Below are 14,323 nucleotides of genomic sequence, written 5' to 3'. Positions count from 1 at the left end.
AGCAGACATTGCAGTTGAATATTAAAGTTCTGAATTTGATTATTGATGAATAATAAAATAAATCCTACTAGCTCGATTGATGGTTTTATTTAATTTATTTAAACCAAATTACCTATATTAATATTTTTTCGTTAATTTATGAAAATATCAAATTAGCCCGTAATCCTGAATCCTGATACATAAAGTTAGCCTATTAATTTAACACAGGTACGACTGTACTCAGTGTTGCACTATCAAATGCAATTGACGCGCCTCTATGCCAGGGTTTTTATGTTCCTGGTCAGGCTATATATTATGTATCAAACACAAGTTGAAAGTTTTTTTTCCTCAGTTATACCTTGCGTTAATAAAACAAAGCTGAACTTCAGCGTGGCAATGGCAAACATAAAAATAATATCGACAGATTTAATTTAAGTAACGAGTACACAACCACTTTCATATCCAAACCATCGACCGCTGGACTGGTGTGCTCAGTGCTGTTCCATCTGGAGAGCTTATTCATACGGCGTCTGAACCTTTGCAGATATTATACTGGTTTTTGCAGGATCCAACTCAGAAGAATGTAGGTACGAGTTTTAACACTGACATTCAGACGAATTTTATCCCAAACAATCACCATTTTGGTGAGAGTGAGAGAAAACGGATTTGGGTTGGCCCGCTGAACATCCTGTTTGCAGCGTCCCACAAAAAACCAATCCGTTCGAATTTTGAATTCAAATTTCAAAATACAAGTGTTCGACACAGTCCACTTAACTTACACACCATCTTAAAAGACGAAAACCAGTCTACCATTTTTGTTCCCTTAAAAATCTTATGATCTTGAACTTTAAAATAAATAAAATTAAAAGATGAAACGAATGAATATTGAGAAAAATAGCTTATTTGTAAATCTACTAAAGACGTAGTAGTTTCTCAGTTTTATTTATATGGCAACACTGTTCTTTGTTTACAACGCGAAAGGTAGGAAACAAAAACAAGCCGATCAAAAGCAAAGCCAGTTTCAACAGTTATTTTGTGCCTTCTACGCAGCTCCAATTTTCGTTTTAAAAATTCTAATTGAGTTTTTTAAATTAGTTCGTGATTTTTTCCAATTGGTTTTCTAAAGAAAATTTATATTGACTCGTTCCATTTTCAAATTTTCTTTGTTTCGTTTTGAGGAGTGAAAATAAAGACGCGACGTTGCCGCTCTTACACCAAACTTTTTATACAACAGTTAGTTGGGTTTTTAACTGAATACTATAGATTTTGTGATCTGTTTTATATTACTAAAGTTGAATGCAGTGAAATAAACCGAAAGTTATGTTTCAGTGTTTTGAAATGTGTGCGTTTGAACGTTATTCATTTTCTGACGCAATAGCCAACTGGCAACAGCGCACGGAATCGGACTGAAAAGGAACTTTCAAATGTGCTAACAAAGCTCATCGGATATTACTTATATCCACACATCACAACATTTTATGAGGTAAGGCAATATCATTCGTAAATGTAATTTTATATTGCATTAGTAATTAAATAAAGTAGGTGAAATCGCATTTTCAATTTTCCCGCCGAATGACGTAATTTTAGGCGCCATCTTTAAATTTAACAACCCGTCATCTGTCAAGTATAGTTTGTCGTACGAGGTGCCAGAAAAAAGATTCCACACATTGGGTGGTTTTTAGCAAAAAAACCATCACGGAAGCATCCGGGTGAGTCAGAAAATGCGATTTCTTTATTATTTTAGTATATTTACAGTATTATTTGGAGATTTTCGTCATTTTTTTAAGACATAACCTAAAAGTAGTTCCATACCAGTTTTGAGGTCATCCTGTGTCTTCTTCATGGCGAAACTCTATATGTGTACATTTATTTGCATAATTCTTGTCCCGCTAGCCTTTTATGTGAGAGAAATCTGGTTTCCCACGCAAAAGTAGCTAGAAAGTCCGTATGTTTCTCGACTACGTTTAACTACCTAAAAGGTCTCCAATCCTTTCTAGAACGACTAGAACCATCTAGAAACAATGTTAAGGCCTTAATTTTGACAAATAAATACATATTTTATTACAAATTGGTTTATAAACCATCATATTTCAAAAAAAATACATTGAACCATTTTGGAAGTTACTTATAAATGCAAAAATGTTTTTTCATCATCATAATTTTAGCCACAGGACGTCCACTGCTGAACATGAGCCTCCCCCAAAGACTTCCACAAATGTTGTTTAGCAAATCCTTAATTATTCTGTCTAAACAGTCCCATTTTTATGTTGTCAATGTATGTTATGTGCAATGTTTCCTGACAATGTAATACAATGACTGTGAGCTTATATTACTCGTACTTCTGTATGGTTACGGAACTATTGAACTGTTAAATTGCTATAAGCAAGCAACCTGGTTCAATTCTTATGTAACAGCAATATTTTATGAACAATACACTCTTTATTATTAAAAAAATCCTCTCAGGTTAAATTTTGGAACAAAACAAATTAATCTCAATCAATTTACACAGAAGATCTATAATCGTACACAGGATTATGATAAGCTCCCACTCGTTGAATATTTGGTAACATAGTATTCCGCAGTTACCCACATTTAGAGATAAGGGTTTTCGGCTTGTTGATAACACATGCATAACGTACTACGCGTTACGCATCGTTAGTTTTTTACAAAATTTGAATGTGCTTATTCACCCTATCAAAAAAGTATCGACATTTACATACAGATATTTTCATTACTCCGATTACAGCGATGTCATGCGGTAGCCACGTGGATGCCGTCATATGAGCTGAAACTGGATCCTAGGCAATATTTAAGTCTAGATTAATCCCTGAAAATCTGTTGCCCTTTTTAACGAATTGGACTAATTTCTGAACTTATTGCAATATGGAGAATAGAACCTGCGACCTTTCGCTTGTGGTTGATTCCTCTAATCACTGAGCTATTGAAGCATTAGTACACTTGTCATTTCAAGTGACTTCTACGCCTAAATATCGTTTTTTGGATGCAAATCTGCCTATTGTCTTAGGAATTCAAATGTCAAATAACAATAAGTTTTACGTAACCTGCTCAATAGCCACGAATTTTCGCGAAACGTATTTATTTAACCAGGTGCGCGAATCGTTGATCTACGCAGTTACAAAGTCACAGCTCGACTGCGTGATACCGAAACTTTAGTTATTTGTGCGTAAATGCGCGCTTTTAGGTTATCTTTATCTGGAATTTGGGCCTTATAATCTGCTAATACGTATACTTATTGCTTGGGGAAATCCTTCCTTTAACCAGGCAACTTTGGGAGAATTTTAAAACGGGTGACGCAATTTGTGAGTAATGACGAATTTTGAAATAACCCACAACGTTTCGCGTTGCACCGTGCGTGATCGAATGCACAGACAACGCCATCTGTTGAGGAAAAACTTCAAAGAAGTTTTTCTGTTTTTTTATCAATCACGGCTATCAAAGAAGTACAAGATAATCTCGTTCCTTATCAATAAAAACTTGGTGTGTTAAAAAAATAAGGGTGATAGATTAATTGAAAAATCTAGTCGTTGCCGTTATCGTCAAATCAAAAAACCATCGGTCGGCATAAACTGTGCAGGATTTTCTGATCTTAAAAAATCTCCTAAAGAAACATCCAAAGGAAATTGCACTGAATGTTCTCTCATATGCCGCGGTCGTTGCCAAGTCCCAACCGACTAGCGAAAATGGTTCCTTGCATGCGAGTCCTATGGCATGCGTTACAGAAATCTATACCTGAAATGCGGACCAGGCAGGAACCCAATGAAAATGAGTCAGCCCTAGACTTTCTACAGACTACAGACTTTGTCGACCTCTACTTTGTTCAGCTCCTATGAGGAATCGGCCGATAACAAATTGGTAAGATTCTCTCTATCAGCGTACGGCTGGATTCCGCTTGGCTCCTGGTGATGCTGAAGACAAGGTTCTGGATCATTTCCTCCGACGTGGTGACGTTCGGTGAGGATACCACTGCCCGGTTCACTTCGGTGTCAGTGTAGTCTGTGTCCGAGTCAGATCCCTCATTCCTCGCGGAATATGCGTACTATACGTGTTCATACTGATTAACAGCCCGACCAAACTATCGGCCGACAAAAAGTCTTATCTGCGGGGTGTCAAAGAAGTGTACAGGCGTACAGCATACACGTCATGGAAGACATACATCATAATAATATCTTCAAGGTTGCATTTGAAACTGCTACAAAAAGTGGACCACCTTGTATGTTTTTTACATCAATACATAGCGAACTGGTAGACGACCATTCTTAGAGAGATTTAATCAGAGTTATGTAATATTGTTTTTGAACATCCGTCCTCCGCGTGATTTTAAGATAACTTGTTAAATAAATCGATTGTATTTTGAGCACCTACAGTTTCGTTCGCGAGAAACTGTATAGTCCAGTCATTTAAGCTTAAATTAGGTAAGAATCTCGGAATTAGAGATACCCAGCTGTAAGTCTGTAAATACTTGTATATTGACACCCTAAAAGTTGTCTCAAAACCTACATATGGTAGGGTGTAAGCAACTATTAAATTTTAAGGTCAAAGGTCACAAAAATCGGTTTTTTGCGCTTTTTTTGGAAATATCTCATTTCCTATGGGTTTTTTGCTATTTGTATTTATTATCAATATTGTAGAATACTAAATTCTCTACAAATTTTGTTTAAAAAATTTTTTTATACGGTGAACCGTTTTCGAGATAGAGGGCGGAGAGCGCGCGGTCACTGCATCACTTCAGGTCAACTTAAGCGGTTTAGGTTTTTCATACAAAAGGATTTTCCCGCTAATTCCCGTGGGAATTTCGGTAATTACTTGTTGTAAATAAGCTTTAAGTTTACTAAGGTACCTACATGCCAAATTTCAAGCGTCTAACTTCCGTTAAGCGTTTAGATTTTTCATACAAAAGGATTTTCCCGCTAATTCCTGTTCCCGTGGGAATTCCTAAGTAAACTATAACCTGCCCAGGTGTATGAAGAATAATTGTACCAAGTTTCGTTAAAATCCGTCGAGTAGTTTTTGTTTCTATAAGGAACATACAGACGGACAGACAGACAGACAAAAATTTTACTGATTGCATTTTTGGCATCAGTATCGATCACTAATCACCCCCTGATAGTTATTTTGCAAATATATTTCATGTATAGAATTCTGTCCGTCTGTATGTTCCTTATAGAAACAAAAACTACTCGACGGATTTTAACGAAACTTGGTACAATTATTCTTCATACACCTGGGCAGGTTATAGTATACTTAGGAATTCCCACGGGAACAGGAATTAGCGGGAAAATCCTTTTGTATGAAAAATCTAAACGCTTAACGGAAGTTAGACGCTTGAAATTTGGCATGTAGGTACCTTAGTAAACTCAAAGCTTAGTTACAACAAGGAATTCCCGAAATTCCCACAGGAATTAGCGGGAAAATCCTTTTGTATGAAAAATCTAAACCGCTTAAGTAGACCTGAAGTGATGCAGTGACCGCGCGCTCTCCGCCCTCTATCTCGAAAACGGTTCACCGTATAAAAAAAGTTTTTAAACAAAATTTGTAGAGAATTTAGTATTCTAAAATATTGATAATAAATACAAATAGCAAAAAACCCACAGGAAATGAGATATTTCTAAAAAAAAGCGCAAAAACCGATTTTTGTGACCGTTGACCTTGAAATTTAATAGTTGCTTACACCCTACCATATGTAGGTTTTGAGACAACTTTTAGGGTGTCAATATACACGTATTTACAGACTTACAGCTGGGTATCTCGAATTCCGAGGTGAACTTAATGACTGGACTATGTAGTCTTGAAGTCTGGACTTTCTCACAAATAGAGAGGATACTTTTTGAGAAATGATAGTTACTTCCTATCATCAAAATACTTGTAGTCTTCTAGTCTATAGCACTGCAGAATCGGACTACCTACACCTTTCTTTCGCACAGATTTTGTTTATCCACAACGAGGAAGCTGGCCTGCCTCTTAAGATATCAATGAGAAACAGACTTATCTCAATGAAAGACCGAATGTAATACACACTACAACTACTTACGATGCCAGTGTAGATTCACGTGCCATTTGTACGAAAACAAAATTGTCGTCTTATTTGCCTCCATTTTGACCCAATTCGATATCCTCGCAACGTTTGCGCGTACGCACGCTGCGCGACCTTGTAGGGGCTCTCGGTACGTGACGAGTGGCGACAGAGCCATCTATGCCGCGCCAATAGAAACTAGCAATACAATAATAATGCTAATTTAAATACTAATAAGACAAAAGACAAGACAAAGTCCAAAATAATCAGTTTAATGTATTTCCTGTATCTGTTCACGCCACTTCTCAGCACCTGCCCATAATAATATGTTGTCCTGACCTGAAGTGGTGGTAGGGGAACTTTTATTTGCCCTGGAAAGGGCCTTAGTACTGAATCGCAAGTAAATAAAACAATCTTATCTTGATGTATTGCTCTCTTTACAAACGAAAGTCTTTAGCGGAAGTCTGTTTTGCACCTGACTGACTACGCTTGCCATCTGTCTGTAGCACGGAAGAATGCCCATAAAACCAAACTGAACTCCAATTTAATTACAATAGGTGTCATTTCCCAACAAAAATTTGTATAGTCCACTATTCTATGAAAAAAATGTATGGGTGCAAAATGCATCTGTTGTCCAACGGTGAAATCACTCGCTAATTCGCCATGACCCTCATTCTCAAGAGACCTCGCACGTAGGTCTTCGGTGGCGTACGTGACGTATGGCAGACCGCGCTGTAAACATAAGCCATTGAGAAGCGAAGGGTCATCGATGTTACGTCATCTTTCTTTAGGGCAAGTTTCGCGTATCGGTGCTTGTTTACTCCCACGCATATGCACATTGTTAAATTCTTGCAAGAACACAATATTATAAAGCTTGCAAGTATACCGCATTTGCGCGCGGATACTATGTTCTCCTGATTTAACTTTCCCCCGGAACAAACTCGCCTTCTCTGGTTGGGTTTTTATTAGAGGTCAAGCTGTAGATCCTGGCTAAAGGGTTTCAGCACTTACAGCGGTGGGAACGAGAGATGGGAATAGTCCCGAAAGTCTTAGAAAGCAAAAATCCAGGTCCCATTCCATCCCTCCCAACGACAACCTGATTTATTTTCGACCCCTTGGAGATATCGATAGAGACCCACTACGTATCACTATAAGTCGAGAATGTAGGTATTCTAACCTGCTTTCATTGTAGCCGGTTTGAAGGTGAACTAAGAATTTAATCCGTAAGACTTATGACGTCATGAGCTGTAAATGTTTTCTAACAATCGCTATGCATTTTTGAAGAAGCCATATATTTATGCTTGACTTAGTGGTTTGTGAACCGAATACAACGTAATGCAACCAACAGTTTGATACTCTTGGACTGGGGATAAATTCCCCTTAATAACACCCCGTCGTTTTTTCGTCGGTTGTGCAGTAAAGATCTATCTTTTTTTTACATAACTAAATGTCGTCCAAATTCGCTGTAAGCTGTTTGCAAATGTAGTAACAATAAATCAAATAGAACTTAACAAAAATATCATTTACCACTCCCCAAAATTGTACAGTCGCACAACGGACTATCCATTTTTGTTGCAATATCGTACCTATTACAACCACGTAAGATGCCCCGTATTACCTTGATATGCTGTCATTTGTACAGTCAGTCAAATAGTTAATGACACCCAAAGTGGCCAAAAAGTCGACAACACAACCTTATTCCAATGCAGCATAGACGTGTTACGAACTTTTTGGCTACTTTGGGTATCACAAACTATTTAAAGCTGACTGTACGATGCTAAAATCTTGCTAAATAATAACCTTCAAGCCACATCTGCTACGCATTATGAAACCTGATTGCATACGTGATAAATGTTGTTATCGTGTGTTTTGTATTTTGGTTGCACTAGCTTGTGCCCCTGACTTCGCTTGTGTATCAGTCAATCACAGAATGTCTTATGCGTCCCGTATTCAAAACTTCCAAGATATTTTTTTTACTGAGACCCCTCGAGACGTTACGTTCTAACAACTAATGTACAACAACTAAGGTGGACCGACGACATTAAAAAGGTAGCAGGAAGGCGCTGGACTCAGGCCGCTACCAATCGATCAACATGGAAATCATTGGGGGAGGCCTATGTTCAGCAGTGGACGCCCTATGGCTGAAATGATGATGATGAACTAACGTAACCTAACATCAGTCTTTAATTCGCATTACAATATCAGTATTGAAGTAATTAGTATCAACGAACGCACAGACTGACTTTCGCATTTAATATTAGAGTAGATAGCAAATAGTTTGAGGTGACCTAGGTATTTTTGCTTATTTACATAATCGTGTTGATATGCTCAAGAGCATTTTGTTTACATCCAAATCCACATAGAACGGGTTTTTTTTTGAAAGAAATGATGTTTTGAAAGCATTTGATGATTGGTGTCAACTAAGGAACTCTGTTGGGGGCTTAGTGTGAGTTTACATCAAACGTAATCGATATCAACTGCGTAAAAAAGTAACATTAAATGTATGATAATTGACAGATTGTACAGCGCCCCTAGCGGATACTTTCAAGAACTAAACTTTTTTGACGCACTCAATATCGAATACGTCATGTAAACTCATACTAAGCCCCCAGTTCTTCAGTCTTCAAATCTGTTTACATATTACTGACCAGCCTTGAGTTTAGAATATTATTATGATTATTCTAGAGCTTTTCTCCCATCTGTACAATCTTGCGAAGGCATGGACGTGTGCCCAAATTTTTTTTACATCCAACGTAACAGTTCTATTTATTTGCTTACCCTGAGAGTGATAGTTGAGGTTAATAGTGAAGAAACGGTTAACAATTAACTATAATTAGCCTGTGGGTTAAGGTTAAAATTAGTTAATGCTGCCCACCAATCAGGACTATTTAATCTGTTGTTATTCAATGAATCAATTATTGCACTAATACAGCAATGATGGGTCGATGTAACTATTTCAATAAAAAATCACTATCTCGCTAAAATTTTGTAATATAATCCAGTTTTAATAATACGAAATCTGTCATTTAAAAAAAAAACTTAATTAAATCTGCCTCGAAGGACCAAAAACGGGTACGAAGGACCATTTTCGAAAACTCAGTAAATTGATTTCAACCAATTCACAAATATGGCATCAGCTTTCTTATGTGCCAATAATTGCATCAGTCGTTATCTGAAACCTAAATTCAAGTACGGTAGTTAGTCACTGACGTAGCGTTGATGATTCAACAGGTAGAAGGTAAAATGAATCATCTGTAACGGGATACCAATCCTATAGCCTTTTATGGTGTTATGAATTAATGTAATAATTAGGTATCTCCGATTCGTTTAAATGTCCATCATATTAGTAAAAAGGGTTTCGATTGTTTCAGAAAGTTTTTAACGGTCAAAACAGAATATTATCTGCCTTATCTTGGTAGTATAAGTTTCACATCACAATGTAATTTATAACGGCCTATAAACAATATGGCGTCCAATCTACTCGTTCCTATTTCGAACGTCTATTTCTGTTGTATTGGCGCGAAAGTGGAACGGAGACGCTATTACAATATGGCCGATTTAGGCCATAAATTAACTGGAGTTATTGACCAGTTTTATTCCTTCCTACTCCCTAGTAGTGAATTTTATTTATATGCTGGATTTGATAGACTGCTTCAATATACAGACAGCAGCGAACGCACAGCGTTGAATAGATAGCTCTGTGATTGATTCGTGTGTCACCCTGTGAGTCCACGTGCACTGTGATACCTCATAGTAATGTTTGTGAATACGGGCGTTTATGGGTAAAATGAGTGACTGGACAATTTGATGACGATTTACATGCGTAATAGCAGGAATATCTAAATAATTTTACCAGGATAATTTGATAGCTATTTGCAACATAGTAGCAGGAACATCCAACTAATTTTACCAGGATAATTTGATAGCTATTTGCAACAATATACGCACAAGACGTAGCGTGGGCAGGCCTCCTACTAGGTGGACCGACGATCTCGTAAAGGTCGCGGGAAGAGCCTGGATGCGGGCAGCGCAGGACCGTGCATTGTGGAAAACCTTGGAGGAGGCCTTTGTCCAGCAGTGGACGTCATTTGGCTGAAACGAACGAACCACAACCTGATTTACTTCAAACCATCTGTGAATTCAATTGGGGACATAAAAAACCTTGCCGCACCGATTGAGGCCCGAACTCAAGTTTTATTTAAAAATAGCGATGACGCGACCTTGGCCAACTTTGCGACGCTTAACGAAACCAATAACGTATTTTGATAACGAATTCGCGGCCCAAATATCGGTTCGGAATACTGGAATTCACTGGAAAGTACCCACCGTTATATTCAAAACAAACGTTATCTATCCGTGCTGCAACGATTCGAAATTTCGAAGTGATGACGAAAGTCGTTGAATTTAAAAAAAAATTAAATTAGAGATCCAGTATTTCTGCAGTGAAGAGGAACACCTAAGGGCTGATAATGATGATTTTTAATCCCGAAGAAATGTGCTTAGTTAAGGACTAGAAAGCGCAGTGTACATTAATAAAATAATATTATTTAAATACGCGTTAGAGAACTCGCTTAAGTATACTTTCGTAAGCGCCTCTATCAAACAAGAACGTTGCTAAATGGGAATAGCGGTAAAGTTATATCGGTCCGCAAGAAACAGTCAACAAAATTACCATAAACGACCAACCACAACTGTGTCAAGCGCTATGACGTCACTAACCAAACTTTATTAGAATTTGAAGTGTTAAACGATTTCCGTGCGTATTTTTGCAAAATCCAGGTCAGAGAAAATATGCAAGCCTAAATCGAGGTTTCCAAGATCAATATTGACTTATCCAGGAAATTAGATGAACGTCAAATTCAGGAGTTTTAAAGAGAAGATTGATGTTGCCCTTAGGAACGTTGATATGACAGGTTAAATCAATAATTACATTCATTACTATGCACAACTCTTCCAAAAGAACGCTTTATTCTTGTCCTAAAACAATTAGTCTTCAATCACCTCTAAATTAAGATTTGCTTTGAAATCAGAAATAGTTATTAGTCAATTGAGTTGGCAAAATAATGACATCATCGATGTATACAAAATCTTCGGAAGAATGACGTTCTGACAGCTCATTAAACGTACGCCAATCGATTTGTGGTGTCAAGTTCAACTGCTTTTATCATATTCTGGTATAAAATAATGCCTTATTAGCGAAAAGTCTAATTACTAATTAGGTACACGTTACCCGTGTGAAGCCTGGTTGCTAGCTCATGAAATCTAACGGGACCATCCCAACTTCTAGTTCCCACCGCTGCAACTCCTGTATAACCAGGATCTACAGCTTGACCGCCATTAAAAATCCAACCAGTTAAGGTCAAGTCTGTCCCGGAGGAAAGTTAAACTGTCATTGGACCCGCAACGAAATTAATAAGAAGAACATAAGGGCTACCTTTTCTTTTTTTATTATTTACATTTTGACGTTCATAAGTGCCACTTGTGGTCTAAACTGAATAAATATTTTTTGATTTGATTTTTGATTTTTTTAACATAGGAGGAGTTTGAAGTTAAGTTCGACTTCTCGGTGTATGAAATCAATGGAATCTACTAAATTGGTAAATGTGAAAACCAAAACACGGACAGTTAACATTTTGGCATTTACAAAAGTAATAAAGAAAATATTTGGAGTTTTTGAAGTATTCTTAAAGCCACGGAAACAATAGAATCCATCTGAATACCTAAGAGTAATGAATAACAATCAATTTAACCCAGGCTAAAATTATTTTTGTGTTAGGCAAATTGAAGTCGCACTCGAAAAGATTTTCTAACAAGTAAAATTTAACGTAACCGTTCATTTATATCCCACAAGTTTCATCACTGTAAACAAGCGCTACAATGTCTGACATAATAGCAACGCTTGCCAAATTGAGGTTGCTACTCCCATGAACAGTTATGTGTGAAAACTGTTTCGGCTGGTAGCATTGTGCTGATTTTATGAAGTTAGCAATGAACTCCTCCTATGTTCTTCTGATTAATTTCGTTGCGGGTCCAATGACAGTTAAACTTTCCCCCGGACAAACTTGAGCTTCACTGGTTGGGTTTTTATTTTCGGTCAAGCTTTAGATCCTGGCTACACAGGTGTTGCAGCGGTGGGAACGAGTGGCATGAGTCCTATAAAACATAAACTACCATAATAAATTGCTGGGCGAACATACGAGACACTGGCTTTGAAAACCGTATATCTTCCGAAATTTCTTCTTTCTAATTAAATAGAATACAAAAGCATAATTGGCTAATAAATGCGTTATTTTTAGAAAGCGTTTAATTGTACGCCAAACGTGCGTTTCATAAGATGCGCGGACGCACCTAAACGGTTATTGTTTGGGCAACAAACTAATTGTGCAACTGCTTGATATTCAGATGTTCACACTATGTAGTAAGGCAACTAAGGAACGAATTTGAAGTGGCGACGATGTAATGCTATGTTACTAGTGGAAAAAAATAAGCAAGGTTTCAGATTAGGGACACTAGAGAGAATTTTCAGAATCACGTAAGCAAAATTGCAGAAATATTGCAATCGTAGCAAAATTTCTCATGTTTTCAAAAATGCTGCATCAGCCGTGCACATACAGACATAAATATACACTAGCTGTGTCCGCGACTTCTACGCGTGAAAATAGTTTGAATGATATCCCGTTTCTGCAAAATTTTCTTTACTACTCCGCCTCTATTGGCTGTAGGGTGATGTTATAGCCTAAAGTCTTCCTCGATAAATGGGCTATCCAACACAAAAATATTTATTCAAATCGGACCAGTAGTTCCTGAGATTAGCGCGTTCAAGCAAACAAACTCTTCAGCTTTATAAAAGTAGTAAAGATTTTAACTACACAGCTTCATATGCACATAATTATGTACTATTATCACGTAAAGGTTCCACTTTCTAATGTTTTGTTTGTTACTTAACTGGGTTCGACGTTCCGGTAATCGCTGCATTCATAATTATGTTGTTTTGACCAGCGTAATTGAATTTAGTTGATAACGGCAGTTAATTTGTAAATTTGTTAAATAGTAAATAGATCGACCTGATCTAGATAGTGTAGAACAGGGTTTCCCAATTTTGTTTGCCAAGGAACCCTAATTGATTATACTTTTCCTAGCGGAACCCCCGTACTACTCCCCCCGCACGCCCTGCCCCTCCCTTGTGCGTAAACAAGTCGGTGCGAGCGAACAACGTGGGTCACGAAACGTGGGATAATATTTTTTACGGAACCCTTGCGGCCTTTCCACGGAACCCCAGGGTTCCGCGGACCACCATTCGGGAACCGCTGGTGTAGAAGATAATAATTTATCGTCTGAGATAGCATTATTATCTTGCTCCTTCTGAATTCTATCTTCAAAAATTATGGTTTTGCAGTCAGAAGTTCAAGTAGTTCTCATAAATCTATTGAACTTTCATCTGAAAAGCATCTGAATATTCATTTTATTGTTACATTTCCAATTGTCAGCCAAATATAGCTCATTGCTAGGCCTTTATTAGAAGGGCAGGGTCTACACATCTACTAAAACAGCCACGAATGTCCTTCTTTCTAAAAAATGTGGTCAAGTTGAGCCTTCCTTAACCATAATGTGTTCCATCCTTGTCAAGGGGAGTGCTAACAGTTTCCTTTCAGTAGACACCTGGAATATAGGACTCCCCAACATGCTATAATCGGTCCACTTCGATCACCTGGGTGATCAAATCCAGGTGATCAAAGTGAATAGACCCTTTCATCGGCAATTCTTCAATTCCCTTCCCAATGCTTGCAAGTTTCCCACAGACATGGACGCGGTTTTTTCCAAGAATTTGAAACTTTCCCACAATTCTTGGACTCGTATTTCCAGGAATGTCAAATTAGCTTAATCAGATACGGACTTAGCGATCCGTAAATGATTTTTTGCTCCTCGTGAGAACGGGCGTTGTTTAGCGCATGCGTGACTTTCACTAGTAAAACGCGGGTAGCGACGCAAGAATGCTTCAGATATCTGTTCGGACGTTGAGTGGAACGGTATTCATTTTACTGAAACTGAAACGGGGTGCTCTTTGAAGGCAAAAAAGGTGGAGAAGTGGGCCTCCGTTGAGAAAACTTTATAACTTCTTACTCGTACATAGGCATTATAATAGACTTATGTAGAAAATCAGCACGTTCAAGCCAGGATCTCTATTCAAAATCCGCGACATGTTAAAAGGTGTTGAATGAAATAGTTATTTATAAACAAGTTGAAATTACTATTTTAGATACTAGGTATATCTTAACTTCGCGATATCTACGCAAACGTTGCGCAATCTTTAGA

The 14,323-nt window shown here is 37.6% G+C and overlaps 1 protein-coding gene and 1 non-coding gene across 2 annotated transcripts in view; one reads left to right on the top strand and one right to left on the bottom strand.

Annotated features, from left to right (window-relative positions):
• Nucleotides 1–937: 937 nt before the first annotated feature.
• The window catches only part of LOC135085332 (cyclin G), a 37,677-nt gene continuing 24,291 nt past the window's right edge, over nt 938–14,323 (top strand). Inside the window, exon 1 of the mRNA XM_063980108.1 lies at nt 938–1,462. The gene's annotated coding sequence lies outside the window, so the exon portion shown is untranslated. The remainder of the gene's footprint in view (nt 1,463–14,323) is intronic.
• On the bottom strand, nt 13,580–13,669 carry LOC135085563 (U6atac minor spliceosomal RNA). The gene has a single exon (XR_010260165.1). It is a non-coding gene; the product is annotated as a U6atac minor spliceosomal RNA (small nuclear RNA).

The sequence above is a fragment of the Ostrinia nubilalis genome, chromosome 28 (assembly GCF_963855985.1).
Source record: "Ostrinia nubilalis chromosome 28, ilOstNubi1.1, whole genome shotgun sequence".
NCBI classification, from domain to species: domain Eukaryota; kingdom Metazoa; phylum Arthropoda; class Insecta; order Lepidoptera; family Crambidae; genus Ostrinia; species Ostrinia nubilalis.
Note: the sequence above shows the minus strand (reverse complement) of the source record. Positions and strands in the feature narration are given on the sequence as shown.